Below are 18,026 nucleotides of genomic sequence, written 5' to 3'. Positions count from 1 at the left end.
GTGTCTTACTCCTTTGTACCCTTAATATCTCAGCCTAAATGTCATCTCTGAAGAGATCTATTCTGATGGGCCCCTAACACATAGTTAGTCTTAATTCCCAATGTCCTTTATTTCCTTTGTGGTACTTATTACTATTATATAATCTGTGTGTGTGTATGTGTGTGTGTGTGTATTTCCCTCTATTGCTAGGCTATAAGAGACCTGAAAATACATTTTTCTTTTACTAATATCCCCAATTCCTTGTCTAATAGCCTAGCACCTAGTAAACATTCAAAAATACTTGTTCAATAAATGAATGGAGATACAGTGTTGAACAATAAGAACATACCTCTTTCACTTATGGAAGTATTATTCTAAAGTGAAAAACAAACATTAAACAACAAATTTAAAAATTGTTCAATTACAATGAAGAGCATCAAATATGAAAATGCAAGTGGACTTATTTTTGAATAAAGAAATATCTGTAATATAATTTGATGAACACTATGATCAAGGAATGTTCAAATTGCTTCATAGTGAAAGACTCATTCTAACCAAGCGAGAGGAAACCTGAGATTTCACGGAGTAGCTGATATTCCGATCTAGAACAAAGTATAACTATAATATTGTCAGAATCTTAGAGGGTAAGAGAGTATCTGATGATAGAGGCCTTACAGTAAATAAACTCACATCTTCCATAGAATATTTACCCAAAGGTAGAAAGAAATGCCAAACAAGAGTTGGTGGGAAAGAGCATGGATCAAAAGTAACTTAATAGGGAGATCTTCATGTTTAGCTCTGACATGCACAGTTTGGAAATTATCATTCCCATCCAAAGAAAGAAAGAAAGAAAGAAAGAAAGAAAGAAAGAAAGAAGCTGAAGACATGGCCAAACTAAAAAAGGGGAAGGGAAAAATAATTGTGAATGTCATGATCCCAGGACACAAGGCCACTAAAAGACTGAAATTTAATTAGAACATTATAGAATGCTCTTCCTCCCCAAATCTTACCACCACACAAAAAGCCTCCAGTGTGATAACCATGGATTAGAGCTGAAAGAGCTACAAGACAAATTGTCTCTGAGAAGGAGTACTAAGGGAAGCTCACAACCAAGAGAACATACAAAAGCAAAGACCCAGAGGAGTTTTAAGTCTCTGACATCTGTAGCTATAGCAGTTATTAAATACAGCCCAAGTCCTAGGAAGATTACTATAACTCTTCATGCCAAAGACCTATTTACCTCAGTTTCTATTGCTTGATATAATGGCTTTCAATAAAATATTACAAGCATGCTTAAAGCTAGAAAAAAACACAGACTGAAGAGACAAAGCAATCATCTGAGCCAGATTCATATATGCCACAGATGCTGGAATTATCAGACAGAGAATTTAAAATAATTACAATTAATACATTAAAATTTCATGGAAAATACAATACATACAAGAAAAGGTGCGTAACATAAACAGAGAGATGAAAACTCTAAGAATGAATCTAAAAGAAATGCTAGAAATCAAAAACACAATAACAGAAATGAAGAATGTCTTTGATGTCTTATCCATTGACTCAACAAAGCCAAGAAAAGAATCAGTGACCTTGAACACAAGTTAATATATATTACAAAGAGAAAAAAAGAAGAAGAAAAAGCAATAGCTCATCCAAGAACTGAGGGACAACTACAAAAGCTATAACATATATATTATTGGACTACCAGAAGAGAAGAAAGAGATAACTGAACAGAAGAAATATTTGAAATAATTTCCAAAATTAATGACAGAACTTTCAAAAATTAATGAGAGATACCAAACCACATATTCAGTAAAGTCATAAAACAATAAGCAGGATAAATATCCCTACCCCCCCCCAATATCCAAATAAATAAATGTACAAAAATAAAATAAAATATCCATACTTAAGTATGTCATCTTCAAGCCACAGAAAAGCAGAAACAAAGAGAAAATATGCATCTTTGAAAGGAAAATATGCATATTTCTAAGTGAAAGAAGCCAATCTGAAAAGGCTAAAGACTATCTGATGCTAACTATATGACATTCTGATAAAAGCAATGATAGATATAATTTAAAAATATCAGCAGTTAAAAAAAAAAAAAAAGATCAGTGGTTGCCAGAGGTCTGGGGGGTAGGGAGGGAAGGAGAGATTAACAGATGGAACACAAGGGATTTTTAGGACAGCAGAACTATTCCTCACAATACAGTAATGGCAGATAGATGACTCAATACACAGGTGAAAACCCAAAGAACTGTGCAGCACCAAGTGTGAACCTTAATGTATGCAAACCTCAAGAAAAATCATTTAGGAGGCCAGGGATCACAGGATGGGAAGTAGTATGTGACAAAGGAATCCAACAATATTACAAAGGTATGAAACATCTTCACTGAAAAGGATTGGGGGACAACTACTAACTTTACAACTTTAAAAATGAGTGGAATTTGAAATACAAAAAGTAAAGGGAACTGCAAGCAAGCACTGTACTGCATTTGTATTCCCGTGGGGGTGCGAGCTAACAATTTTGAAAGTACACTGTAATTGAAAAATTAAGTAAATGGATGATGGATGGTAGGAACCAGATTTCTCATTGTTGGAATGCAATGTTAAAGACAAGCAAGAGGAGAGACTAGCAAGATACAAGCAGTAATAAATTAGAGTTGAAGATACCACATGAACTCATGTTTAGGGTAATGACAGATGGTTACAATAGAAATGTTTATAGATATGTATATACACATATATATTTCCTTGGTCTGTTGGCTGAGATACCTGGAGGCCATGGTATCTAGCATGCAGATCTTGGCTTCTAACACCATTCTCAATGAAAGGAAACAGGGCTCTTTGGAGAAATGGCATGACTGTAGGAATATGGCAAGAAATATACAAGATGAGCTTGAAGCACCTTGTAGTGCTACACACACACACACACACACACACACACACACACACACCCATACACACATGCAGTAATGGAAGTATGTCAAAGGGAACAGGACTAATTAAAAGAGCTCCCAGTGGCCAAAGCTGGAACAATTTGAGCAAACTAAAGTAATATTGGATTATAACCCAAAGAATAAAATACAGATTCACCAGTTCATACTGATATTAATAAGCAATTAAATAAAGAAATGGGAAAGAAGAGAGAAATCTGTTTAGAATTCCACACAGTTTATATGGATATTCCTCCCTCAAGAAGATAAATGATAGAAACTTAACAGTAGACCATGGGGGAAGGGATGGGGAGAAAAAGTTACAAACAGAAAGGGAGAAAGGCAAACCATAAGAGACTCTTAAATACAGAGAACAAAATGAGGGTTGATGGGGGTGGGGGAGAGGGGAAAGTGGGTGATGGGCATTGAGGAGGGCACTTGTTGAGATGAGCACTGGGTGTTGTATGGAAGCCAATTTGACAATAAATTATATTTTTAAAAAAAGAATAAGATAAATGATAACTGCCCTGTCTTTAAGCGATTCATAGCAGCTGTTTGCCAAACAGCAGAGTATAACAAGAGGGAAAAAGGATAACTTTCCAGTAGAGAAACCTGACAAACACTGCCTCTGCCAGGTGATCAAGGTAAATATCAACAGTGATAACTCATGTTGATAGTGTGTTCCCTTGATATGATGTGATGAGAATCAAACTTTACCTCTGTGTTCTTTCTCCCAAGAGCACATTCCTCAAGGCCAATCATGAGCAAAACATCAGACAAATCCCAATGGAGGGATTTCCACAAAGTACCTGACCAGTACTCCTTAAAACTGTCAAAAACACTACAAACAAGGAAGGTCTGAGAAACTTTAATGGCCAAAAGTAGCTGAGGAGACATAACCATTAATGTGGTGTGCTGGATGGCATTCTGGAAGAACGACAACAAAAAGACATTAGGTTAAAACAAAGAAAATCTGAATAAAGTATGGACTTTAGTTAATACTAATGAATCAATATTGATCCAAGAATTGTGACAAATGTATGATATTTAAATATGAAAAACAGGAAATTGAGTATAGGGTATCACAGGACTCTATACTGTTTTTACAAATTTTCTGTAAACCAGAAACTACTCTAAGGTTAAAAGCTTATTTCAAAAAACAATTAACTATTTTCAGTAACCACTCATGAACAAGATGCTACATATATCATCAAAAACCCTAATTCTACAACGATTACAAATAGGTATAAAACAAAAAGATTAGTAAAACCCATTTAGGTTTAGGGATACCAAAGCAATTACTCCTTAAAATACATTCTTATCTTCATTCTTTGTTTTTCATGTTTATTTATTTTTGAGAGAGAGACAGAGACAGAGACAGAGCACAAGCAGGGGAGGGGCAGAGAGAGGGGGAGACACAGGCTCCAGGCTCTGAACTATCAGCACAGAGACTGACACAAGGCTCAAACTCAGGAAAGTGAGTCAGATCATGACCTGAGCTGAAGTTGAACGCTTAACTGACTGAGACACCCAGGTGCCCTTCTTCATTCTTTTACTCACAAAAATGTTCCACCATCCTCCTGAGATCCAGAGAAAGCCTTTGTCTTGGAAAGAAGATTGAAAGGGAGAAAATTGTTCACAAATTTAAATTAAAAATGTGCATTCCTCTACTTTTATACTAGGTATTCACCATGTTTGTTCTGGCACTCCTGTTTCCAGAAGTGCCTATTTCCTGGCACAGTCTGCCTTGCATTATAAAAACCCAAAACATCCAACACTCAGCTTATCAGACACTTTGAATTTCAGACTTGGACATGGGGCACAATCTGGGAACTTCTGCTAAGAGACTTTGGGAATAGTTTTCCTTCCTAGTCAAAAGATATGTAAGGAGAGGGGCACCTGGGTTGTTCAGTTAGTTAAGCGTCTGACTTCCGCTCAGGTCATGATCTCATGGTTCGTGAGTTTAAGCTCCATGTCGGGCTGTGCTGACAGCTCAGAGCCTGGAGCCTGCTTCGGATTCTGTGTCTCCCTCTCTCTCTGCCCCTCCCCTACACATGCTCTGTCTCTCTTTCTCAAAAATAAATAAACGTTAAAAAAATTTTAAAGATAGATATGTAAGGAGAAATTCCCCCACATTTCCTCTTATACATACATATATTTCATGGATGTAATTGTAGGAGGACATAAAGTCTAGAGCTACAGTAACCATATAGCCACCACGATGCAATAATCATAACCATGAAAAGTCAAACCACCAAAAATGGTGGTTCATCAATGGCTAGACAAGTGTCATCATTGAGGTACTAAATTAGCTAATCCTAAAATCTACCACACATCCAGAACTCTTGTTAAATATCCTCATAGTTTCAGATGATTTTAGTTGTGTATTGTTACTTAGAGGGTAGAGCTCTATAACTATTATACATCTAATTATACTCTTCCAAAAATTTGCTTTTCCCCACTCCAACCTATGTTTGTCTACCTGAACCTGACCTATATTATTCAAATGGACTTTTCAACACCTGACAATCTCATTCCAAGATTGAGGAAAGATTGTTCTGTGAGATTATGGTGATTAGGCTTAATTTTATTAACCATGACAGTAATCCCTTTAATTAACTAAAAACAAACAAAATAAATTGAGAGATAATCTATATTTCTACTTGTTTCGGTGCCTTTCAACAAGTGTTGCACTCAGTTAAGATATGCACTTAGTAAAAAGGGAAATAATAATTCACTCCCCTGAAGAGTGGGGAGCGAATCACTGGTTATACACACATGCAGTCCTTCATTCATTCAACAAATAATTACTGACCCTTTGCTATCCAGTAAACATTGCTCTACCATCTATTTGACTGTTGCAGTGACTATGCAAAAAAATCTGAGATTTTTCATTTTTAACATGCTATTCAGATGACTGTAATGATCCTTCAGGTTTAAGAAGCACTGTCCTGTGTTACATGTATATTTTGTCATGTGTTCAGCAATGCTGCCCTCAGGGAACATATATTTTCCATGTGGGAGAAGGTAGACAACAAACAAATTAACAAATAAATAGCAATAGGGCAGGTGATAGAAATTTAGGGCAGGTAGTGTTATTTTTATATCCAGTAACCAGGAAAGTCCCACTAATAAGGTGGCATTTGAGCAGGATCTGAAGAAAGGAAGCATGTGACTCATGGGATATTTGGGGAAAGAGTGTCCCAAGAAGAGGGATCAGGGAAGGCTCTGGAGCAGAAGCTTAAATGGAATGTTTAAGGAACAGCAAGGACACTAGACTGGGAAGTTGAGCCAAAGGAAGAGAAAATGAGGAAATGAAGTTAGAAAAGTAGTGGAGGGACTGATCTTAAAAGCTTGGTAGGCCATGGAAAAGTCTATGGTATTTATTCTGACTGAAATGGGATGCCAATTGGTGATAGTGAAGAGAAGAGCATGATCTAACTCAAGCTGTAAAAAGATACTCTGCTTATTGTGTTGAGTGTAGACCACAGGAGGAGCTAGTGTGGAAGCAGGGGGACCAGCTAGATGACCAAAGTAGTAACATGGACAAAATATTTGGCAGGTTGAACAGAGGTGATCATAATGAAAGACATGACAAATGGATCAATTCTGTATGCATTTTGACTGTAGAGCCAACAGGATTTCCTGAAAAATTAGAAGTGGGGTTTGGGAAAAAATAGAGTGAAGGACAACTCCATGATCTTTGATTTTGTTCTTTAGTTTTACTTATTTTTTTCCTTTTTTTTTTTTTTAACTTTTGCCTGAGCAACTGGAAGTAAGGAGTTTCCCTTTAGTAAAACAGCAATGTTGGGGAGCAAAGGGCAGAAGTTGGAGCACAGTTGGAGACATACAATATTAACTTTAGGAGGTTTGCAATACAATGAAATAAATGCAAATGACAAGTAGGCATTTGAATCTGTAAGTTTGGAGTTCAGGGAAGAAGGTCAAGTTTGGAGACAGAAATTTTGGAGTTGTTAATATTTAGAAGGTATTAAAGCCATGAGATCTGATGAAATCACAAAGTGAGGGACTGTTGGGTAAAGAAAAGGCATTGTCTAAGGATATAGCCTCAAGACACCCAAAGATGAGAAGAACTATTTAGGGAGATGAGAAGAAACTGTTAAAGATAGAAAAGGTACCCAGTGAGGTAAAAGAAGAATCAAGGAAGAATGGTGTTCCCAAAGCTACACTGAAAATTAGGGAATAAGCACCTGTGTCAGATAAGTAAGTTAAGGGAGTTACTTAGTTAAGTAAGATAAGAACCAGGGATTGGTCATTTGATGAGCAAAAGGAAAGTCACTGATGACTTTGACAAGAAAACTTTGACGGCATGAGGAGAGAATTGCCAAGAAATAAGGGAGGAGAGAAACTGGCCACAGGTGATAATTGATTGTTTTTCTGGAAGTTTTGTTATGGAGAAGCTAAGGAAGGGGATTGGAGCTAGAGAGGGAAGTAAATGCAAGAGATTCTTTTTTAGTGGATGATATTCTATGTCATTATACTGATGAAAAATCAGAGCGGGGAAAATTGATTATAGAGGAAAAGAGAAATTGCCATAATTCTTTAAAAAGCACAGGAAAATGGGGACCAGGGAAGTGTTGGTCATAAGTAGGAAAACAGTTTTTCCATAGTAACAGAAAGGAAGGCAGTATAAGTGGATACCAGCACATATGGGCTGATACCTGTGGTATCATTGAATGGTACCCATAACGGACCTCAAAAATCCTACAAATCCACTTTTCATTTGGCAATAAAGAAAGATATGTCATTTTTCTATTTTCTACCAATAGCCACTCTTAGAGAATTTTAACTGATCTCACATTCTGAATGAATGTAGTTTTATAGAGGTATTCTAACTCAATTAGCCAGAAAGAAACTACCCCCCCAAAGCAATATTCAGATATGTAGTCAATCAAAACTATCTTGCCTCCAAATGTTTCCCAATAATTAATGAAGAAAGGAGCAAAGTTTAAAAGCTTTCTTCCACTTGAGTATACTACTCTTAGTATTTTTCATGTTACCCATATGGCTGATAATAACATAACTCAATAACGTATCATATCCTTCTGACAATACTTGGTCCTAGTCATAGGATGAGGCAATCAATTGTGGGCTGACTTAATCAATGATGACATATTTCTTTCAACTTTCTCGTAGAATTTGACTGAGGAGTCCCTGGGTCATGGCAAATTTGGTATTGAAATGATATTTTAAAAGCCTATAGAAACAGATAATACACTGAAATGGTTTATATCTGGATGAGATCCAAACGGTGATTAGCTTTGCCTGCTACCCCATTTCAGGCCAAAGTCCCTGCAATGCTGAAGCATCAATGTCGACCTCAATGGGCCGTGTACCTGGGGCAGCGAAAGAACTGAGAAAAAGAGACAACAGTATAGGGAGCCACAGGGGACCCCGAGCCAACAGCCGGAGGTACCAAGGTTTATTGTACATCTTCTTATACACGTTTTCAGGAAAAACAGATCAGAAATGATTAACAACAGAAGTTTAGCAAAGCATGTCAACAATGCACATCATCTGATTCAGCTATCGTATGTATCTTGCGAACGAGAGCAATCTTGCAGATATATATGTTCTGGTAAGAATTTTTACAAAGAAGCAAAGACAAAGAAGGGAGTGAATGCACTGTACTATATACAGCTGGCTTCCTTTAAGCAAAACACCCCTATCTGTGTACTAAAAAACAGACATTTCCCAAGGGCAATTCACTCAGGTCCTTTCAGGTTATTTTTAACCTTACGATCTCGAGTTTTCTCAGAGATCTTGGAGCCTGAATGAATATGTGCTATGGTCATTGTGGTGTTCTGTTTCCCACACATCAGTTCTTGGATCAGGGTCAGACTTGATCAACGTCCAGAATAAATCAATGATATGGGAAAAGTTGAACAAGATTGCCCGTTAAGCCCTTGAGAACAATTGAGGCTTACATTTCTCATTCTGATGAGCTAACAAAAAAGTAGAATAAAGAAACTACATAGTCTTAAACTTTAAGCTGATTTTTCCATAGACTGCAGCATATTTTCAATATTTGATAGCTTAAGAATAGCACCTCTAAACACAAAAATATCTTTTCTCTATTTGAGAATATCTGATATTTACATATAGAACCAAACACTCTTCACATTTGATCCAAAATTACGGCTGAGCTACAATTACTTTATTTCCACTAGTTGTTGGGAGTCAGTCACTCTTCTGCTTCTGATGTGTTATATTGCTTCTGCCTCTTTCCTAATTAGCAGACCCAGAGTCACCCTAAAATCAGACCAGTTTTTCTTTTTTTTTTGGCAGTACAAAATTAAGTTGTTTAATTTCCAAATATTAAAAGGTCTTATTAATTGAATCTAAACTTTACCCATCATATAGCTATCTATCCTGCACCATGGCTAACTGCTAATATAAAATACTTAGCTCTAGAAAGAAGAAATGTCATTATGTAATATACAATATTGTCACCTTTTTTACATTACTTGATGAGTCATTAATAAATACACAAATCTGCACAAAGTATATGTCATTGGAAAAGCACAGGAAATATTTGCAAGAAATGAAAGCACCTGACAATCAGCAGAGATGGTGTCTTAAAGGACAAGTTGAGCTTTTCAAGTAATCCCACATGTATGAATCATTAATATATCTTCAATTATTTAGGACACAATTTTTATTTTTTAATGAATGCATCATGAGAAGATTTATAATAATCTTTTCAGTGGCTACAGTAAGTAACATTTCCATTTACCTAAATAAAAATATGTCTTGTTTTATACAAGTGCCCACAACCACATTCTGATACTAAAAACCAATTGTGACACTATCCAATTGTCCATAGATATCAGAAAAGAACACTTTAGCATTTTTTAATACCTATGTTATAAGGAACTGCAGCAGAAAGATAATTATGCCCACTATAATTACCTGACATCTAATTCCACATGTAACATATAGTAACATAAACACATAAGTGTTTCTAATCATAGTTATCTACCTATGGGACCAAATCTAGCTTTTCTCACTTTTTTCCTAACTAGAAACTTTATGGGTGAGTCAGAGCTAGAACTCAAAAGAAAGCAAGGAGGGAAATGAGTCAGGAAGTCTTTGAAAAAAGGCTAAAAAAAATACCTAATTTTCTTATTCATATTAATAGAAAACAGTTCTGTCCCCATAATGTCATCTAATACTATACATGCAAAGTTAATAGCATAAGTAAAAAGCCTTTCACAAATTCTACAAACAATTCTTTTGAGTCCAGACCCCCTTTCTTCACTCCTCCTGTCCTGTTTCTGATTGGGGAGTGGGAGGAAGGCACAGAATTCTCAGCATTGATCACACATCAGAACAAGGCCTGCTTATCTGGAATCAGCCCTTCCCATTAGGAGGAGCTCAGTCCCACAACCCTTGAGAACCACATGGCTTAGATTTCATTACCTATGAATCATGTTCCTATCAAGGGAACATTCAGAAAGCAGGATAAACTGAAAGGCTTCTGCATGTCCATTTGTGGTGTGAATGTTTACAGAGGCTTGTAACATCCATTGCAATAAGACCTGGTGATTGCCCACACAAGGCAGAAGCAAGATCCTGCTTAGCATCTACCAAAATGTGAACACAATTCCTTTTCCTCTTGCCTTCTACTCTATGCTCCAATAAGTTTATAGCCTGTAGATACTCAATAGATGACAAATTCAATAATTCTATAGCCCCAAGCACACCAAGAATTATTTTTCATTAATAGGTATAATTGTATTGTCCCATTAATCAGTAATGCATTAAAAACTGGTTCTTATAAATTGTAATGGCAACACAGTTTAGTTGGAAAAAGATGGCATTTACGTTCAACGATCTATAGCCTACCCCAAGCTACCAAACATTTATAACTGCCATCCTGTCATAGTTCTGGTTCCCTTGCTATGGTATGGGGATGGAACCTGATTGCAAACAAGTGCTATGGGATTTTGATAGAGAGAAGGCTGGATACATGTTTACAGCAGCCGGGCAAGGGCAGCATGCACTTTCCAGTTTATCACTTTGACATTCCTCCCTGTAAAGCCACAGGGAATAAGGCAGTGACATTTGTGAGATAACAAGTTCACTGGAGATTGTCTTTGGGATTGAGTCAGGTCTCAAAGCAGAATTTAAACAAGTGTGTACCCCAGCAGTCCCAGTCTGGTTATAGTCTTACCTGCACTTGTTTCAAACACAGCAGGCATGCACCTATCACCTCTCCATCCCACTCCCGGTGGCTACAATGGATACCAGAGTTCACTTCTAATTGGCTTATTCACTCTGAAAACATACACACACACACACACACACACAGTCTACTTTTAATGATGTCTGAGTTTCTTGCGGGTTTCTTCTCCTTGCTCATTGAGGCAAAGATCAGTGATTGAAAAAGAAAAAAAAAATGTCTGTTGAGTACAAGGTTCAGTCCAGTTCCTTCTCTAAAAACATTATGCTGTAGCAAGTCCTAATTAACCTTCATTTAAACTATTCATTAGATTAACAGATCTGTGCCATTCCTTCCGATAAGCTCACCAAATTAATATCCATAGCATGACAAACTTACAGGCATCTTCCTAGCCTTCTACCCAATTATGGGCCCACTAGTCAGGCTGTACTTTTATGAAGAGTCAATTGTGTTTGTTCCTACTTTGTTTATACCAGGTGAAGTTATCAAGGCAATTAAAATATTTAATGAGCTATTGTGTTAGCCACTGAAATATGAGTTCAAAAAACAATGGAAGGTGTTTTACTATGAAAACCAAGGTGAATGTTGTGAAAAGATGTTCTAAATAGGACCACTATCAAAAATTGCTATGGAAATTCATGTGAATAAAATGGGGGAATCCAAAAAATTTAGATGGAATCTGGAAATAGGCAGCCTCATACATATTTTTAAATCTGACCCTTTCTAAAGAAATGGAACCTGGAAATAGGATATGAGAGACATAGACTCATGGATTCAGTTTTGTCAAGAAAAAAGATACAGAACTCCAAGTGGTGGAGATCTGCTCAAAGAAAGGCCTCAGATTATGTTAATGAAGTTGGCAAATGAATATATATTTAAATTTTTTACATTAAAATAAAACATTTAAGTGTGTATGTTTTATTTTTTATGATTCCCCCTCAAAATGACTTTTTCAATTAACCTACCACCCATTGTTCCCAATTGCTTCATGTAAGAAGTCTGTTTCTGTTTTTCTAATCTAACCACATTTCACTTTCTCCTGTTACTCTGCTTCCCCAAAGGCAAATGCCTCAGAATAGTATTTATTAAGAAATCTTCCTATAGCATGATGGAAAGTGCTGGCAAGTAAAAAGATAGCAAGTCTTTGCATTTGAACAGGGAGTAGTGATAAGGAATCCTATCAACCTGCATGAATTAAGATTTCATTTTGGCTTCAATTTACTTCTAACCCTGTTATCAACCCATGACATTTTGCACTACTAGGGGGAGAGGGTGGCTAAGTCATTGGTGCAGATGTAATTTATGGCAATTTAAACTGAGTCAAGAAGTTAATTACTTTGAAATAATGCATGCATCTCACACTGAGTTTAACCAGGGTTTATTAAAAGATGGGTTACTTATGCCTTTTTGCCCTCCACATATCCTCCTTTAAAAACAAGTTTACCAGGAATTAAGCAAGAACTCCCATAGTGTTAATATCTTCTGAATTGTGAGCTTTTTATAACATGACTTGTCAGAATGCAAATGGTTAAAAACAACTCCACAGCTCACCTTCATCACCCTTCAGGTACATTATCAGCAAAAGGCACATTTCTCTTCACTCTAGAATTGTAGAAAATGACACTGTTGTGAAGCCTCTGGGATTCCTCACAAAACATGAATATTCAGCACCAAGAACAGAAGCTTCAGCACATCAAATTAAATGCAACCTTAAGAAGAGCTTATCATTCTTAAGTCCTTTGCATCTCTTCCCCCCAGACTTCCTTTCCCAATTGTGGAAGATGAGTGGGCATCTCTACCCAGTCATCATGAATTTTACATACCTGAGTCTTCACTCAGGCAAATAGTTGCCTTCACTGAGACTCCAGGTTGAGGAGCTTGGGTTGATCACCTGGAACAGCCATGTAACCACCAAATAGTCAGCATTACATGGGATGAAGTTATCACTGACAAGCTTCACAATGCTGTTCAAGTCCTATAAAAGTACATACGTGTTAGGAATTCTCAATTAGGACTGTTTGTTTGCAAGTAGCAGAAATCTAACTGAAGCTGGTTTATGCAACAGCAGGAATATATTGTTATGCTTAATCTGGAAGTTACAGAGGGATGGACTGGTCTCAGGCACAGAAGGTTGAAGGGGTTCAAACAGTGTTATCATGTCTCTCACTCTTTCCCTAATCTCTGCTCTCCCAGATAACCCTCACTGTATAAAGGCAGAGATAATGTATATGGTCCTCAGAGCCTACAAATTCAGCAAAAAGAGTATCCCGAATGTCTATGTCAGCCTTTCGATTGTGCAATCCCTATTTGGATTATATGCCCAAGCTTTTGTCAGGGAAATCAGGGCCAAATAATTAAGAACACTTTCAGAATTGCATGCCATGGCAAAAAAAGACAGTTCCAAAAACAAAATAAAAACTAGATACAGAACAGACAAAAAATAAATAAAATAAAATAACCAACATCCACAAATATGCCTTAAAGGAGCCCAAAGGAGTGGTAGGCAGGGAAGATATATGTCAGGTAATGAAAAGGATGCAAGTTTTAGAGTCAGAGTTCTGTCTTTGAAAACCATTCATACCACCTACTAGCATAGGTCCCTACGTTATTCATCTCTCTAAGCCAGTCTTCCCACCTGCAAAGCAAGTCCTAGTTTGCAGGATTATTTCAAGAATTAGATCCCTCTTTGTAAAGTATTTAGCATAGGGCCATTTAGATAGTAGACATTCAGTAAAAGACATTTTTTATTATTTGGGGGAGGCAAAGGAGCCAAGATTAATTCTAATCTCAACCAAAAGGAAATAGAGAGTTGAAAAGAAATAATAAAAATAAAGTGCACTTTCTCTAACAGGGAGTAAATAAATGGCCATATTTGCTTTGAAATATTTCAAATAAAAATTAACATAAACTTGTAAAATAACAACTATTTAATATAAGTATCAATGTATTGTTATATGGTGAAGTAATATAGTGACTCATTTACAAGCCAAGCATGTGCTCAGAGTGTGTAGATGCAATAAATACATGGCAAATTGTTTCAGTCTCCAAATTCACATGGATATTTAATACACACTGAATAATTAGCACAACTCAAAATGGTCTAAATGTGTTTCTAAAAACAGAAGAAGGAGAAGGCAGCAGCAAAGGCTTATGGATGAGCAGGGAGTGGAAGGCTATTTAGAGTTAGAAATCACATTTCTGGCTCTCACACTAACCTCCTCTGTGACCTTGCCTGCCAGTCTATTAACTTTTCAATGCTTTCCTCGTCTATGAAAGAGGGAGCTGCTGGGCCCAAATCACCTCCAGAAGACAGTTTGTGTTTGAGAACATGTCATGAAAAGGAAGAAGGTTTATTTCAATCTTTAAATTTTATCTCACCCTCCCAGGACAAATTTATTAAATGAGCAATTAATTAACACATACCTATTTTTCTTATTTGTTGCACATATATGTTAATTGGGTTTTAATGTGTAAGACCAAATCTCTTACATAGGCATATTTCAGAGTTAAGATGGGAATTCAAATCCACAGAATCACAGCGCTATGGAGCCAGAGGTAATCTTAGAACTGAACTAGCCCAACTTCTTAATTTCACAGATGAAGAGAATCAGAACCAAATTTATATTTTCTAGGCCTGAACTTCTATTCTACCATTCCACTTAACTTAGAGATTTTTAAAGGTTTAAAAGTTACTGTTTAAGGCAGTAGTATGTCTCTCAACTACAAAGGGAGAAAACTATAAATAAGAAAAAAAAAAAGAAAAATGTAAGAGGCAAGACTGAACACAAATGATCTAAACGGGGTCCTGAAACTGGTTGAAAAAATGTCCTTGAGAAGGGAGACTTTGCAAAGCCATTAACCACAGGGATGAATGGAAGAGCAGAAAGGGAAAGAGAGTCTCAGAGAATTGTCACTTAATAATCTCCATGTGCCACAAAAGCAGCACATTGCTATCTATGAAGTGAAGAATCAGGGAGGTGCAAGTCAGAAAGAGAACTAAATAAATACTAGAATTTAATGAAAACATTCACTTTATTAACCAGTGTAAGGTTACTCAATTAGCAGTTGATAAGGAAAATGTTAAATAAATAAAATGTCATCATACCCTGCAACTGTTTTGAGTAATTACAAGAAAATTCTAAACAAAGAGATGATTATTAGTAGGCAATAAGTGCCAAGTGCCCAGATAAATCACCAAACCAGTTGTATTTAATTACACAAATTTTCAAAAAATAGAAATAAACAGCCTCTGCAACCTTATCTTTATGGCCCTGAGAACAACTGCTAAGTGTCTTGAACAAGATGTTTGGAATGCTAGAGTAAGGTGCTCAGCAGATCTTCTCATAAAGCAATGATAAAACTGAATGAAATTATCAAAAGCTAACATCTCAGAATTTTGAAATGGGCCAAAGGTACAATTTCATTGTAAATGGACCAAAGGCATACAACAAACTGTGAAATGTCTATTCAAGAAAAAAAAAAAAATCCTGAGTTTTTGGTAATAATAGGGGGAGTCTGTGGTGTTTTGGCCTGGAGCTATTACCAACCCCCAACCAGCACCATCAGTTTCCAGCTCTACTGAGGTGGGGTGAGCTGTGAAAAACAGCAATTTTATTACGTGAGAGGAATGTCTTGACTTGGAGGAAAGGTCAGAAAAAGCCCATGCTCCTGGGCACTGTCAGAAAGAGTAGCCATCTTGATGTTAAAAGAATGGAGAAGACCAAGGTCGTAAATGGCCTAAGGTGATGATGGTTGGATCTAGTAACAAACTGGCAGACTAGCTAGAAATTTAACAAGGAGATCCAGAGAATGAGATATACATATTAGGCCTTGAAGAGGTTACATATCCCCCGTAGTCTGAGAAGCTGCACATTAGTACATGGTGAGACTAGGTAGTAATTCACACACCCCTGGCTGATCATGAGGCCATATACACAGGTAGAGATGAAACAAGAGGGCAAAGTAGCAAGTCAGGAAAGACTTGTAAATTGATGGAACATTGAATGAATTCCCCAAACCACACATACATCCTTTGACAAAGAGTGGAAATGTTACTGGTTTGTGATGTTTGAACATGAAGTAAATCAAAATATGTCACACCAAAATATGCTACTTTAACACAAGGATTATTTTGAGCTGAAGGCATTTGAGAAGCAGATATAAGAAAAGCTCCCTGCCTTCTCCTTATTTGGCTAAAAGCAGGACATAAAGTTTTGAAGGTGTCTCTCCTGTCCTTTCCATCAAGAAGGACAAAAGTTAATCACTGGACACAACTCTAGATCTTATCAGCCTGGTAGCCTTTATCTACCGGTAGTTTTTCATGTATTTTACCTTCCAATGGTTTGCTGCTCTCAGAGGCCTAAAATGGCTTTCCTTTGTCCTGTCATTTCTTTACGAAGAATATATTGTTCTTTGTTGAATATGCTATATAAACCTGAATTCTAAGCCACCTCTTTGAGTTACTCTTCCCTGAGTTCCTCATATACACACATGTTAACAAGCTTCTGCTTGATTTTGTCTTGCTAATTTTTTATTACAGAACCTCAGCCAAGAACCTAAGATGAATGGAGGAAAAATTTTTCTTCCTCCCCTATAAACACAACCTCTGACCAATCATTGGCTGAAAACCAAGCCATGTTGACTCAAGGATGACCTCTAAGAAACTAGATTTTTAAATAAAAGCAAGAATTAAGAAAAAACAACAAAAACACTGAAGAGACATCAGTGGCTACACATCAAAGGAGAGATAGACTTCACAGAATTAGTCCAGGCAACTTACTAAACAAGGAAATAACATAGAGGCAACAAAACCCAGAAAGGAATAAATCAGAATCCAGAATTTTTACAATACATCAAAAATGTCCAGTTTTTAACAACAAAAAAGTTAGATGTAAAGAGAAATAGGAGGGGTGCCTGGGCGGTTCAGTGGGCTAAGCGTCCGACTCTTGATTTTAGCTCATGATCTCACAGTTGCACGTCAGACTTCATGCTGAGTGTGGGTCCTGCTTAGGATTCTCTCTTTCCCTCTCTGCCCCTCCCCTTATCTCTCTCTCTCTCTCTCTCTCTCTCTCTCTCATAAATAAATAAACATTAAAAAAAAGAAAAAAAAAAAGGAAAGTTTTATTCCTACTGGAGGAAGAAAAAAATCAGACAATTGGAACTGTTTCTGAGGGTTTCCAGATAGTGGCTTTGGCAGAGAAAGACTACCAAACTGCTATTATAAATATGTTCAAAATACTAAAAGAACCATGCTTAAAGAATTAACAATTAAGAATTAAGAATCTTGGGGCGCCTGGGTGGCTCAGTCGGTTGAGCGTCCGACTTCAGCTCAGGTCACGATCTCACAGTCCGTGGGTTCGAGCCCTGTGTCGGGCTCTGGGCTGATGGCTCAGAGCCTGGAGCTTGCTTCCGATTCTGTGTCTCCCTCTGTCTCTGCCCCTCCCCCGTTCATGCTGTGTCTCTCTCTGTCTCAAAAATAAATAAACGTTAAAAAAAATTATTAAAAAAAAAAAAAGAAGAACCTCAAAACAGTTCTTTTCTAGCAAAAGAACCACCTTGCTTTAAATGCACCATACCATAATGGACAACCAGTGAGCAGAATGAGCAGAGTCTGAGTGGACAGAATGTCCAGAAGATGGAAATTGGCTTGAAAATGGAGAAAGTGCTTGGGAATATCTTTTAGCTTCTCTCGTTTTTTTAATGTTTATTTATTTTTGAGAGAGAGACAGAATGTGAGCAAGAGAGGGGCAGAGAGAGAGGGAGACACAGAATCCAAAACAAGCTCCAGGCTCTAAGCCATCAGCACAGAGCCCGACATGGGGCTCGAACCCACAGACCATGAAATCATGACCTGAACTGAAGTCAGCCGCTTTATCAACTGAACCATCCAGGCGCCACTTTTTTAG

At 37.0% G+C, this 18,026-nt stretch overlaps 1 long non-coding RNA gene across 1 annotated transcript in view; it reads right to left on the bottom strand.

Annotated features, from left to right (window-relative positions):
* Window positions 1-18,026, bottom strand: part of LOC122240425 — a 112,768-nt gene that overhangs the window by 48,508 nt on the left and 46,234 nt on the right. Inside the window, exons 9-10 of the long non-coding RNA XR_006220166.1 lie at window positions 12,945-13,096; window positions 12,673-12,723 (exon numbers count right to left, since the gene is read on the bottom strand). This is a non-coding gene — a long non-coding RNA (uncharacterized LOC122240425). The remainder of the gene's footprint in view (window positions 1-12,672; window positions 12,724-12,944; window positions 13,097-18,026) is intronic.

This window comes from Panthera tigris, chromosome A1 (genome assembly GCF_018350195.1).
Source record: "Panthera tigris isolate Pti1 chromosome A1, P.tigris_Pti1_mat1.1, whole genome shotgun sequence".
NCBI classification, from domain to species: Eukaryota; Metazoa; Chordata; class Mammalia; order Carnivora; family Felidae; genus Panthera; species Panthera tigris.
The sequence above is the reverse complement of the archived record's forward strand: the minus strand, read 5'-3'. Positions and strand labels throughout refer to the sequence as shown.